This window comes from Salmo trutta, unplaced genomic scaffold (genome assembly GCF_901001165.1).
Source record: "Salmo trutta unplaced genomic scaffold, fSalTru1.1, whole genome shotgun sequence".
NCBI classification, from domain to species: Eukaryota; Metazoa; Chordata; class Actinopteri; order Salmoniformes; family Salmonidae; genus Salmo; species Salmo trutta.
This window is the reverse complement of record NW_021823229.1, coordinates 29428-42614: the sequence shown is the minus strand read 5'-3', so window position 1 is coordinate 42614 and position 13187 is coordinate 29428. Positions and strand designations below refer to the sequence as shown.

At 48.9% G+C, this 13187-nt stretch overlaps 1 pseudogene; it reads right to left on the bottom strand.

Moving 5' to 3' along the window:
- Positions 1-2880: 2880 nt before the first annotated feature.
- On the bottom strand, positions 2881-7657 carry LOC115189766 (protocadherin-17 pseudogene; annotated as a pseudogene).
- Positions 7658-13187: the final 5530 nt, after the last annotated feature.

Genomic DNA, 13187 nt, shown 5'->3' with positions numbered 1-13187 from the left:
CCAGGGACCTCACCATACAATATCAACACCATACCTCAGAGATGTTAGGGGAACTACCAGGGACCTCACCCATACAATATCAACACCATACATCAGAGATGTTAGGGGAATACCAGGGACCCCTCACCATACAATATCAACACCATACCTCAGAGATGTTAGGGGAACTACCAGGGACCTCACCATACAATATCAACACCATACCTCAGAGATGTTAGGGGAACTACCAGGGACCTCACCATACAATATCAACACCATACCTAGAGATGTTAGGGGGAACTACCAGGGACCTCACCATACAATATCAACACCATACCTCAGAGATGTTAGGGGGAATTACCAGGGACCCCTCACATACAATATCAAACACCATACCCTCAGAGATGTTAGGGGAACTACCAGGGACTACCTCACCATACAATATCAACACCATACCTCAGAGATGTTAGGGGAATACCAGGGACCTCACCATACAATATCAACACCATACCTCAGAGATTGTTAGGGGAACTACCAGGGACCTCACCATACAATATCAACACCCATACCTCAGAGATGTTAGGGGAATTACCAGGGACCTCACCATACAATATCAACACCCATACCTCAGAGATGTTAGGGGAATACCAGGGACCTCACCATACAATATCACAACCATACCTCAGAGATGTTAGGGGAACTTACAAGGGACATCACCATTACAATATCAACACCATACCTCAGAGATGTTAGGGGGAACTACCAGGGACCTCACCATACAATATCAACACCATACCTCAGAGATGTTAGGGGAAGTACCAGGGGACCTCACCATACAATATCAACACCATCCCTCAGAGATGTTAGGGAACTACCAGGGACCCCTCACCATACAATAGTCAACTCCATCCCTCAGAGATGTTAGGGGAACTACCAGGGACCTCACCATACAATATCCAACAACCATACCTCAGAGATGTTAGGGGAACTACCAGGGACCTCACCATACAATATCAACTCCATCCCTCAGAGATGTTAGGGGAACTACCAGGGACCTCACCATACAATATCAACACCATACCCTCAGAGATGTTAGGGGAACTACCAGGGACCTCCACCATACAATATCACACCATACCTCAGAGATGTTAGGGGAATTACCAGGGACTCACATACAGTATCAACACCATACCTCAGAGATGTTAGGGGAACTACCAGGGACCTCACCATACAATATCAACACCATACCTCAGAGATGTTAGGGGAACTACCAGGGACCTCACCATACAATATCAACACCATACCTCAGAGATGTTAGGGGAACTACCAGGGACCTCACCATACAATATCAACACCATACCTCAGAGATGTTAGGGGAACTACCAGGGACCTCACCATACAATATCAACACCATACCTCAGAGATGTTAGGGGAACTACCAGGGACCTCACCATACAATATCAACACCATACCTCAGAGATGTTGGGGAACTACCAGGGACCTCACCATACAATATCAACACCATACCTCAGAGATGTTAGGGGAACTACCAGGGACCTCACCATACAATATCAACACCATACCTCAGAGATGTTAGGGGAACTACCAGGGACCTCACCATACAATATCAACACCATACCTCAGAGATGTTAGGGGAACTACCAGGGACCTCACCATACAATATCAACACCATACCTCAGAGATGTTAGGGGAACTACCAGGGACCTCACCATACAATATCAACTCCATACCTCAGAGATGTTAGGGGAACTACCAGGGACCTCACCATACAATATCAACACCATACCTCAGAGATGTTAGGGGAACTACCAGGGACCTCACCATACAATATCAACACCATACCTCAGAGATGTTAGGGGAACTACCAGGGACCTCACCATACAATATCAACACCATACCTCAGAGATGTTAGGGGAACTACCAGGGACCTCACCATACAATATCAACACCATACCTCAGAGATGTTAGGGGAACTACCAGGGACCTCACCATACAATATCAACACCATACCTCAGAGATGTTAGGGGAACTACCAGGGACCTCACCATACAATATCAACTCCATCCCTCAGAGATGTTAGGGGAACTACCAGGGACCTCACCATACAATATCAACACCATACCTCAGAGATGTTAGGGGAATTACCAGGGACCTCACCATACAATATCAACTCCATACCTATCTGTCGATGCCGTACATATTGAGACTTTCACTATTCTACATGTATTAAAATTCGAAACTGTGATTTTTTTTTATTTGCGATTTGATGTTTCAAACATATTGCTCACCATTATGTCTGCTGCAGAGGGACAAGAGAGAGGATGAGAAAACAACGCTGAAAACAAATGGGCTTCCTAGTTTAAAAAGAAGATGAAGAACAAGCTATGAAGGAAAAATCCTGGCGTTTTGGTGCAAGGAACAGCCAACTAGTGCAGAAAATAACATTGCGATATTGTCAAAACAATAAAATGTAATATATAGTCAGTTAAGTAACTGAATGGATTTCTACACCATCACAAAGAGATGTATTAAACTGTAATTCTGCAATAAAACGGCCGTGGGGTGAAGTCTGATTGAAGAGGTCTGGCGTGGATTTCAAGACATAATACATCTTCCTAAATAATAAACGGAATCGATTTGTCATGATGTCACCGGCTCCAACTCTCTCTCTCTCTCACTCTGTCCCTCTCCCTCTCTCTCTCTCTCACTCTGTCCCTCTCCCTCTCTCTCTCTCTCTCTCTCTCTCTCTGTCCCTCTCCCTCTTTCCATATCTACAACTCTCCAACTCTCTCTTTCTCCCTCTCTTTCCATATCTCCAACTCTCTCTCTCATTCTATATATCCAACTCTCTCGCTCACACTCTCTCTCACACTCTCTTTCTCTCTCTCTCTTTCCATATCTCCAACTCTATCTCTCTCTTACCCTCTCTCTCTCTCTTTCCATATCTCCATCTCTCTCTCACTGGTGTTACACTATACCTACACTCCAGCACATCAGTCCATTAAGTAGAGAGGGAAAAGATCTGATGCCGAGGAGATGGATGAGGGTAGGAGGAAGGACTATGGTGGTCATGGTGGATAATCACAATGCTGTCGTTTAGACCGAACGCTGTCCTGCTTTCTGTCTGTTTGCTGTGTCAGACACATGTAAAGCCAAATACAGATTTCCATTCCACAAGAAGGAATTTGAATCTTAATGTGACTTCCCTGGTAACCTAAACAAATAAGGTGTAGATCAATCAATAAAAAGCTAGTTGAATGGTATCTTGTTCCTACCTGTATAATGGACATCCTGTTACTGGGGGTATCTGTGGTGTTAGTCACCGGGCCAGTGAAGGAAGTGTGACAGCCGACGCCCTGTCCCTGTCCCTGGGGCACCGACAGGTTGTTGGCCGTGGGCTTGAGGTACATGACCTCCGACCTGGGCGAGCTCAGCGGCAGCCGCGTCTGGTAATCGAAATACATGGGGGAGGTGGCGAGCGATGGTGAGCTCACCACGTTCATGACGTTCATGGCGTCCCGTTCCTCCACCTCGCTCTGAACTAGCATGATGTCATTCTTGTTGATCTTCTTCTTCTTGCCTTTGCCCAGCTGTGGGTGAGAGTACTCCGCGATGCGGCAGTTGTAAGTCCTGATCTCCTTGTTCTCCCGTTTGCACTTCACGGCGATGGTTACCATGGCAGCCAGCAGCATCATGGAGATGATGGATAAGGTGACGATGAGAGGGAGCGAGGTGTCCCAGTTGTGATGCTCTTCGTTGATGTGGGGCTCGCCGCCCGGCAGCGGCCCGCTGTAGGCCTTGACGATGAGGCGTGCGGCGGTGGTAAGGGTGGGCTTCCCGTGGTCCATCACCCTGATGATCAGCTCCACCATGGGGCTGACGTCCTCCCAGAAGGGGTGAGTGGTCCGCACCTCGCCCGTCACCGGGTCCATCTCAAACAGACGCTCCTCGTTACCGTCAGAGATCTCGTAGGTCAACCGCCCGCTCTCGCCGTAATCGTTGTCGACCGCCCTCACCGTGGTGACGATGTAACCGACGCCGACGTTCCGTGGCACGTGGATCTCTGCCGTGTCGTTCAGGAGCAGCGGGAGAACGATGACGGGGATATTGTCGTTAACGTCTAAGACGCTGACCCTGACCGTGGTGTTTGCTCTCCAGGTGGGGAGACCCAGCATCCTTCGCTAACACCTTAAAATCAAAGAATTTGATTTGTTCGTAGTTGAATGACCTCACGGCGTAGATTGCCCCGTTGGCCGCGTTGACATTCACGAAGGTGTTGACGTCTCCTCCGCTCACGTTGGAGTTGAGGATGGAGTAGAACACGGTTCCGTTCTGGCCCAGGTCCGGGTCTAGAGCGAGGACGGAACCCAGATACTCCCCGGGGATGTTGTTCTCTGGCACCTGGAGCAGATACACAGCTTTGGTGAAGCGCGGAACATTATCGTTCTCGTCTAGAATCTTCACCGTGAAGGACTTGGTGGAGTTAAGGGGCGGCGTGCCGTTGTCCTTGGCGACGATGGTGACGTTGTACTCGTCCTGCTGTTCTCTGTCCAGAGGCCTGTCCGTCACCACGGTGTAGAAGTTGTCATAGTTCTCCTCTAGTTTAAACGGAACGTTCCCCAAGACTCGACACTGGAGCTTCCCGTTTCTCCCAGAGTCTTTATCCGTGACTCTGACCAGTGCGATGACCGTGCCTGGTGGGGCTGCCTCACTAATGGCCCCCTGCCTCACAGACACAAACCCTATGGAGGGCCAGTTGTCATTCCTGTCAATCACATTCACAGTTACTTTACAGTGGCCTGGGATGGGGTTAGGGCCTAAATCCTTAGCCTGAACATCTATTTCTATAATAGGGTTCTCCTCATAGTCAATCTCTCCTTGGATTTTTATGACTCCAGTTCTAGAATCTATAGAGAAGAGTTCTCTGATTCTATCCGGGGCATAACCGCTGAACGAATACACCACCTGACCATTGGAACCCTCATCCGGGTCTGTGGCGTTTAAATCGATCAATACTTTCCCAGGTGGGGAGTTTTTCTGGGATTTCTACAACATAAGAGGGCTGTTCAAACACAGGGCTGTTATCGTTAGAGTCAATAACTTTCACGTTAATCTGCATGGTTCCTGATCTGGGATACTCCCCGCCGTCCGTAGCTGTTAGAATCAGGGTGTGATGGTTACGTTCCTCCCGGTCTAACGGCCGTTGGATAACTAACTCGGGAAATTTAGTTCCGTCCCCGCGGGATTTTACATCCAGAGAAAACAGATTGTAGTCGTCTCGTGTGATTTGATAGGTTTTTAGCCCGTTCTCCCCAGCGTCCGGGTCATGAGCGCTAGTCAGCGGGAAGCGGGTGCCCGGGGCCGCGTTCTCAGAAATGTCAATATCAATCTGATCGGAAGGGAACGTGGGCGAGTTGTCGTTAATGTCGACTATATCTACTTTAATCATGCAGATCTCTTTGTCGTTAGCAAATACCTCCATGGAGAGCTGGCATTTTGGGTTCCGCCGACACAGTGTTTCCCTGTCGATGCGTTGCTTGGTATAGAGGAGCCCGCTCTCAGGGTCCACGTCGATGAGATGTGGTGCTGAATTCTCCAAAACCCTGAAGTTGGATTTTTTCCCTTGTCCCCCTTGCCCGAGACCGAGTTTAGCATCTTTGGCGATGTTGCCTATAACCGTCCCCGGTCCTTGTTCTTCGTTAACGGAATAATTCAAGTTTTTCAAAGCCAGGGCTTGAGCCCACAGGAGAAGGAGAAATAAAACAGAAAGATACATCCTTCGGTGAGAAGCTTTTTAATTTAAAGGGATTTTTTTTACGCCTCCGACTCCGACCTGTTGATTTCTTCAACACAAAATGGGTGATTTCTACCATTCAGGATCAAACACACAGTTCCGTTCATCGTGGAATCTAGAAGTCAATCTGGAGCACCGATTTAAATTCCCTTTTCTCTCTCTCTCGGTCTCCTTTCCCTTACAGAAAACGGTGGTTCTCGTGGACACCTAATTTAAATTCAGTTGAACGCCCAGGCTCATCTCAGGAATAATCGCAAACCGGTCCGTCTCCAACCGAATAGAATAGCCGTTCTGCGTTCCCGTGCTCTCTCTGTCGCTCTCTTGCCTGAAACACAAAGGGGGTAAATCATATTATATGTTAATAAAGTGTATTTATATATCAATATACTAGACATAATGAATCGTTTTGACTTGACGATAATAATAATATCCTTAGCTGTGGGTGAATATGCAGTGACTGAGTCCTTCAACATGAAACGCACAACTAATGCGTAAATCATTCCCACAATGGATGGGGTTCGCCTGTCAATTAGGTAACCTTGAGACGCGTCGGGGAGGCGCAGTGCTAATGATACACAGGGCTTTGTGTTGTTGTCCTTTTGATCGTATGGATATGTGCTCTATAAACTGTGCGTTATAGGACATCTGTCACACGCGCTTCAATAGCTTATTCAAATGGGTTATTAGGATGCACATGACAACGGTCAGAAGTATGAATAAATATGTCATTTTTCCCTGTGACACATTCGGCAGTTTATAACTAAAGAAATATATGAATGTATAGCCATATCTAAATCAATAGCTATGTCGCCACCTGATTTGAGTAACCCTTATGAATAGGAATGCGTTCAAATCAGCCTCTTACACGCATTACCAAATTAGCATAATCCGCCTAAATGATCCAAAGAGAAATGATAAATACCGAGACACAAAACAAGACTAGAATCAAGACTCCTATGTATTCCGTTCCAGCTCATCCCTGGGCTGGCGAGGCTCCTGGCTTCTCAGAAGCTGTTGCATCCACACCGAGAGACTGGAGAGGTTTGGTAAAACTCCCGTTATCCGTTTATCCGGTTGAAACGCCGTATAGCTTGCCTGGTGAGAATACCAATCCTATAGTAAACACCTGCGCTACGACAGTGGACCAGAGAAGGGTTAAAAACATCCACTTACCGAAAGGTATCAGGTTAAATACAACATCCAGATAATCCCTGGTTGTGGTTTATGTTAAAAGCCAATCCCGTCGCCTGGTCTGTTGCCCTGTTCTTCCTTCCCCGGGTGGAGAGAATGAAGGCACCAAGCAGGTCCGACCGCCGCAGACCAGCAGCGCTACGAGCGGTGCGGGCTCAGCTACCGAAGGAGAAGTGTTCCAGAAAAAGTATGACTGTAATGTCAATGAGCTCGTTCCGTTCTCCTCTCCGTTCTCCTCTCCGTTCTCCCCGCGCGGCTGATTAGAATGCAGAGGCTCGCCTTCCCCTCGCGGTGAGTCACCGGTTTCTTCCAGGAGAATGTTTCTGACAAGATTCCAAATGGGAAATATAGATCCACGGCGGTTATTAGAGACGTGATCACCGGTCCCGTGAGCTGCACTGATGCCCCCGGTTACACGTTCCCATATAGCGGCATGTCCTTGTCGGTTCTCACTCTCCGGTTTAAAAGACAGACAGCCAGCGGTGGGTTATGGTCAATGTGTCAATAACAACTGTCCTATTCAAAACGTTCCACAGTTGATATTGTCTGTAAACGTAGGGAGCCTGTAAATTGTCCTTGTCAGTTTAAAAAATGTGAATAAAAAAACGGACGGATGGATTATTATGTTTCCCATGCGGGTCTGTTCATCCCCGCCGCACCGCTTCTCTCGGACTAAACTCTGCTCAACTCATGGTGCGTTAAACATTCTTACTGATGCAGCGCTAACCAATAGATTTGAAGAGGTGGGTACGACTCTCGGCCTATAGGATTTGACCGTGTCCGTAACAAGGGAGGGATTTAAAAACCGGTTGACAGAATACAGATTGGTAGGTGGTCCCTAGGCGCAACCGACACGAACAGAATGGATAGTCCTTCGTTCCTCTGCTTTCCATTTGCAACATTGAAAAACAGACCCGGTTTTGATTTGAACCACTCCACCTAGCAGCTGTTTAGGACTATATTTGGTTGTCTATTTCAGCGAGACAGATCGTTCATGTTGTTCACCACGTGGTGTTAGTTCATATGTTAAAGGCTATGTGTGTATTAACATAGCCTACACTTTTCCCGAGAACAAGTTCAACTTTTGGGTTGTGTGTGTGTGTGTGTGTGTGTGTGGGTGTGTGTGTGTGTGTGTGTGTGTGTCCTATGAGAACATAATGTAATTGTTGGATCATCTCTTTCAGTACAAGGACAGATGGTTTTGATATAGTGATTTGATATGTAGTAAATGGAGCTGAAACGTGACTGATTGATTATGGTCGCGTTTATGCTGTTCTCTGTTCTCTCACATGCATATATTTATGTTATTCAGAACATGCAGTTCAAAATGAAGCCTTTATGCCTGTTTGGTGCCCCAGCAAAAACCCAACCGCAGAGAGACCTGGGTATGAACCCAGCGCCCCGTTACCAGTGGAAAGCATGTGGGTGTCTGTATAGGGCGAGGCAGTCGGCCCAGACTGTTTCTAACGGATCAGAAACATACTTCACCTTGCCTCATGAATACCTAGTGTTATTACTGTTGAATTATGCCTCCTTCTACCCAGACAGCATCGTTCACAGTCTGCTGTGATGAAGTCTACAAATTACATATTGGTTTGCTTTTGTTTGGGGCTGTTTCTCAACCACGTCCAATATGCTTTGAGTGTGTGTGTGTGTGTTTAGTGTGTGTATGTGTGTGTTTAGTGTGTGTGTGGGCTATGTGTGTGTGTAGGCTATGTGTGTGTGTTTAGTGTGTGTGTGTAGGCTATGTGTGTGTGTTTAGTGTGTGTGTGGGCTATGTGTGTGTGTGTAGTGTGTGTGTAGGCTATGTGTGTGTGTGTTAGTGTGTGTGTAGGCTATGTGTGTGTGTGTAGTGTGTGTGTGTGTAGGCTATGTGTGTGTAGTGTGTGTTTAGTGTGTGTGGGCTATGTGTGTGTGTGTGTAGTGTGTGTGTAGGCTGTGTGTGTAGTGTGTGTGTAGGCTATGTGTGTGTGTTTAGTGTGTGTGTGTAGGCTATGTGTGTGTAGTGTGTGTTTAGTGTGTGTGTGGGCTATGTGTGTGTGTGTGTAGTGTGTGTGTGTAGGCATATGTGTGTAGTGTGTGTGTAGACTATGTGTGTGTGTGTAGTGTGTGTGTAGGCTATGTGTGTGTGTTTAGTGTGTGTGTAGGCCGTGTGTGTGTAGTGTGTGTTTAGTGTGTGTGTGTGTGGGCTATGTGTGTGTGTGTTTAGTGTGTGTGTAGGCTATATGTGTGTGTAGTGTGTGTGTAGGCTATGTGTGTGTGTGTAGTGTGTGTGTAGGCTATGTGTGTGTGTTTAGTGTGTGTGTAGGATATGTGTGTGTAGTGTGTGTGTAGTGTGTGTTTAGTGTGTGTGTGGGCTATGTGTGTGTGTGTTTTAGTGTGTGTGTAGGCTATATGTGTGTGTAGTGTGTGTGTAGGCTATGTGTGTGTGTAGTGTGTGTGTGTGTAGGCTATGTGTGTGTGTAGTGTGTGTGTGGGCTATGTGTGTGTGTAGTGTGTGTGTAGGCCATGTGTGTGTGTGTAGTGTGTGTGTAGGCTATGTGTGTGTGTGTGTAGTGTGTGTGTAGGCTATGTGTGACTATGGGCTGAACACAACAGCAGCAGTCTGGAGGAAAACCAACCAGCAGCCCTGATGAAATGTCACCAAAGCCGTGTGAGATAAAGCAGACCATTAGTAGCTTCCTCCATTAGCTCAATAAACGGCCGCAGGAGAAGTTCCCAACACAAACCGGCATTGGAAGGGGCCGGACTGAATAGCTACATTAAAACACAATTTCGCAAATTACATTCAATTTAATGGCGACAGTCTTTCTTCAGGTAATGAGAGTGAATGGTTGTTAAGGAACGCAGGCTAGCCGGTTGCACATTTACAAAACATGGAAAATCTCTCTTTCTGCATATCGCTCTCTTTTTCTCATTCTCACTCTCCCTTCTTCTCCCCTTTTTTATCTCTCTCTCTGTGTCTATTTCTCTCTGTGTCTATTTCTCTCTGTCTCTATTTCTCTCTGTCTCTATTTCTCTCTGTTTTTCTCTCCATAGGTGGGGTTTAACGTGGGCAGAAAATGCTTTTTTCTGTGCAGGAGAATTCTCCAAGGAGGTTATTTCTCCAGATCTCTGTGCCCTTTTCACGAGCATTTCCATGTTCTCTGTGAGCGTGTCCCAAATGGCCCCCTATTCCTACTACTATTGACTAGGGCCATTAGAGTTCTGGTCCAAAGTAGTGCACTATAAACGGAGTGGACAAAACATTAAGAACGCCTGCTCTTTCCATGACATAGACTGACCAGGTGAATCCAGGTGAAAGTTATGATCCCTTATTGGTCACTTGTTAAATCCACTTCAATCAGTGTAGATGAAGGAGAGGAGGCAGGTTAAAGAAGGGTTTTAAGCCTTGAGACAGTTGAGACGTGGATTGTGTTGGTATGCATTCAGAGGGTGAATGGGAAAGACAAAATATTTAAGTGCCTTTGAACAGGGTAAAGGGTCACCCCCCAGACACGTCCCACTGTAGACAGGAGGACAGGGTCAATCTGTCTCACCCCCCCAGACACGTCCCACTGTAGACAGGAGGACAGGGTCAATCTGTCATCAACCCCCCAGACACGTCCCACTGTAGACAGGAGGACAGGGTCAATCTGTCTCACCCCCCCAGACACGTCCCACTGTAGACAGGAGGACAGGGTCAATCTGTCTCACCCCCCAGACACGTCCCACTGTAGACAGGAGGACAGGGTCAATCTGTCTCACCCCCCAGACACGTCCCACTGTAGACAGGAGGACAGGGTCAATCTGTCTCACCCCCCCAGACACGTCCCACTGTAGACAGGAGGACAGGGTCAATCTGTCTCTCACCCCCCACACACGAGGCACGTCCCACTGTAGACAGGAGGACAGGGTCAATCTGTCTCACCCCCCAGGCACGTCCCACTGTAGAGAGGAGGACAGGGTCAATCTGTCTCACCCCCCAGGCACGTCCCACTGTAGAGGAGGACAGGGTCAATCTGTCTCACCCCCCAGACACGTCCCACTGTAGAGAGGAGGACAGGGTCAAATCTGTCTCACCCCCCAGGCACGTCCCACTGTAGACAGGAGGACAGGGTCAATCTGTCTCACTCCCCCAGGCACGTCCCACTGTAGACAGGAGGACAGGGTCAATCTGTCTCACCCCCCAGGCCGTCACCACTGTAGAGAGGAGGACAGTCAATCTGTCTCACCCCCCCAGGCACGTCCCACTGTAGACAGGAGGACAGGGTCAATCTGTCTCACCCCCCAGGCACGTCCCACTGTAGACAGGAGGACAGGGTCAATCTGTCTCACCCCCCAGGCACGTCCCACTGTAGACAGGAGGACAGGGTCAATCTGTCTCACCCCCCGCACCCCCCAGCACTCCCACTGTAGAGAGGAGGACAGGGTCAATCTGTCTCACCCCCCAGGCACGTCCCACTGTAGAGAGGAGGACAGGGTCAATCTGTCTCACCCCCCAGACACGTCCCACTGTAGAGAGGAGGACAGGTCAATCTGTCTCACCCCCCAGGCACGTCCCACTGTAGACGGAGGACAGGGTCAATCTGTCTCACCCCCCAGGCACGTCCCACTGTAGAGAGGAGGACAGGGTCAATCTGTCTCACCCCCCAGACACGTCCCACTGTAGAGAGGAGGACAGGGTCAATCTGTCTCACCCCCCAGACACGTCCCACTGTAGAGAGGAGGACAGGGTCATCTGTCTCACCCCCCAGACACGTCCAGCTGTAGAGAGGAGGACAGGGTCCAATCTGTCTCACCCCTCAGACACGTCCCACTGTAGAGAGGAGGACAGGGTCAATCTGTCTCACACCCCCCAGACACGTCCCACTGTAGAGAGAAGGACAGGGTCAATCTGTCTCACCCCCAGACACGTCCCACTGTAGAGAGGAGGACAGGTCAATCTGTCTCACCCCCCAGACACGTCCACTGTAGAGAGGAGGACAGGGTCAATCTGTCTCACCCCCCAGACACGTCCCACGTAGAGAGGAGGACAGGGTCAATCTGTCTCACCCCTCAGACACGTCCCACTGTAGACAGGAGGACAGGGTCAATCTGTCTCACCCCCCAGGCACGTCCCACTGTAGAGAGGAGGACAGGGTCAATCTGTCTCACCCCCCCAGACACGTCCCACTGTAGAGGAGACAGGGTCAATCTGTCTCACCCCCAGGCACGTCCCACTGTAGACAGGAGGACAGGGTCATCTGCTCACCCCCCAGTGCACTCCCACTGTAGAGAGGAGGCAGGGTCAATCTGTCTCACCCCCCGACACGTCCCACTGTAGAGAGGAGGACAGGTCAATCTGTCTCACCCCCCAGACACGTCCCACTGTAGAGAGGAGGACAGGGTCAATCTGTCTCACCCCCCAGACACGTCCAGCTGTAAGAGGAGGACAGGTCAATCTGTCTCACCCCTCAGACACGTCCCACTGTAGAGAGAGGACAGGGTCCATCTGTCTCACCCCCCAGACACGTCCCACTGTAGAGGAAGGACAGGGTCAATCTGTCTCACCCCCCAGACACTCCCACTGTAGAGAGGAGGACAGGGTCATCTGTCTCACACCCCCAGACACGTCCCACTGTAGAGAGGAGGACAGGTCAATCTGTCTCACCCCCCCAGACAGCGTCCCACTGTAGAGGAGACAGGGTCATCTTCTCACCCCCAGACACGTCCCACTGTAGACAGGAGGACAGGGTAATCTGTCTCCACCCCCCAGGCATCCCACTGTAGACAGGAGGACAGGGTCAATCTGTCTCACCCCCCAGACACATCCCACCATTGATAAACAACAATCCTATAGCCTGGGTTACCTACCCCACTCTCAGTTTATCTAATCCTATAGCCTGGGTTACCTACCACCTCTCAGTGTTTATCTAATCCTATAGCCTGGGTTACCTACCCACCTCTCATCTCAGTGTTTATCTAATCCTATAGCCTGGGTTACCTACCACCTCTCAGTGTTTATCTAATCCTATAGCCTGGGTTACCTACCACCTCTCAGTGTTTATCTAATCCTATAGCCTGGGTTACCTACCACCTCTCAGTGTTTATCTAATCCTATACCTGGGTTACCTACCACCTCTCAGTGTTTATCTACATCCTATAGCCTGGGTTACCTACCACCTCTCATGTTTATCTAATCCTATAGCCTGGGTTACCTACCACCTCTCAGTGTTTTATC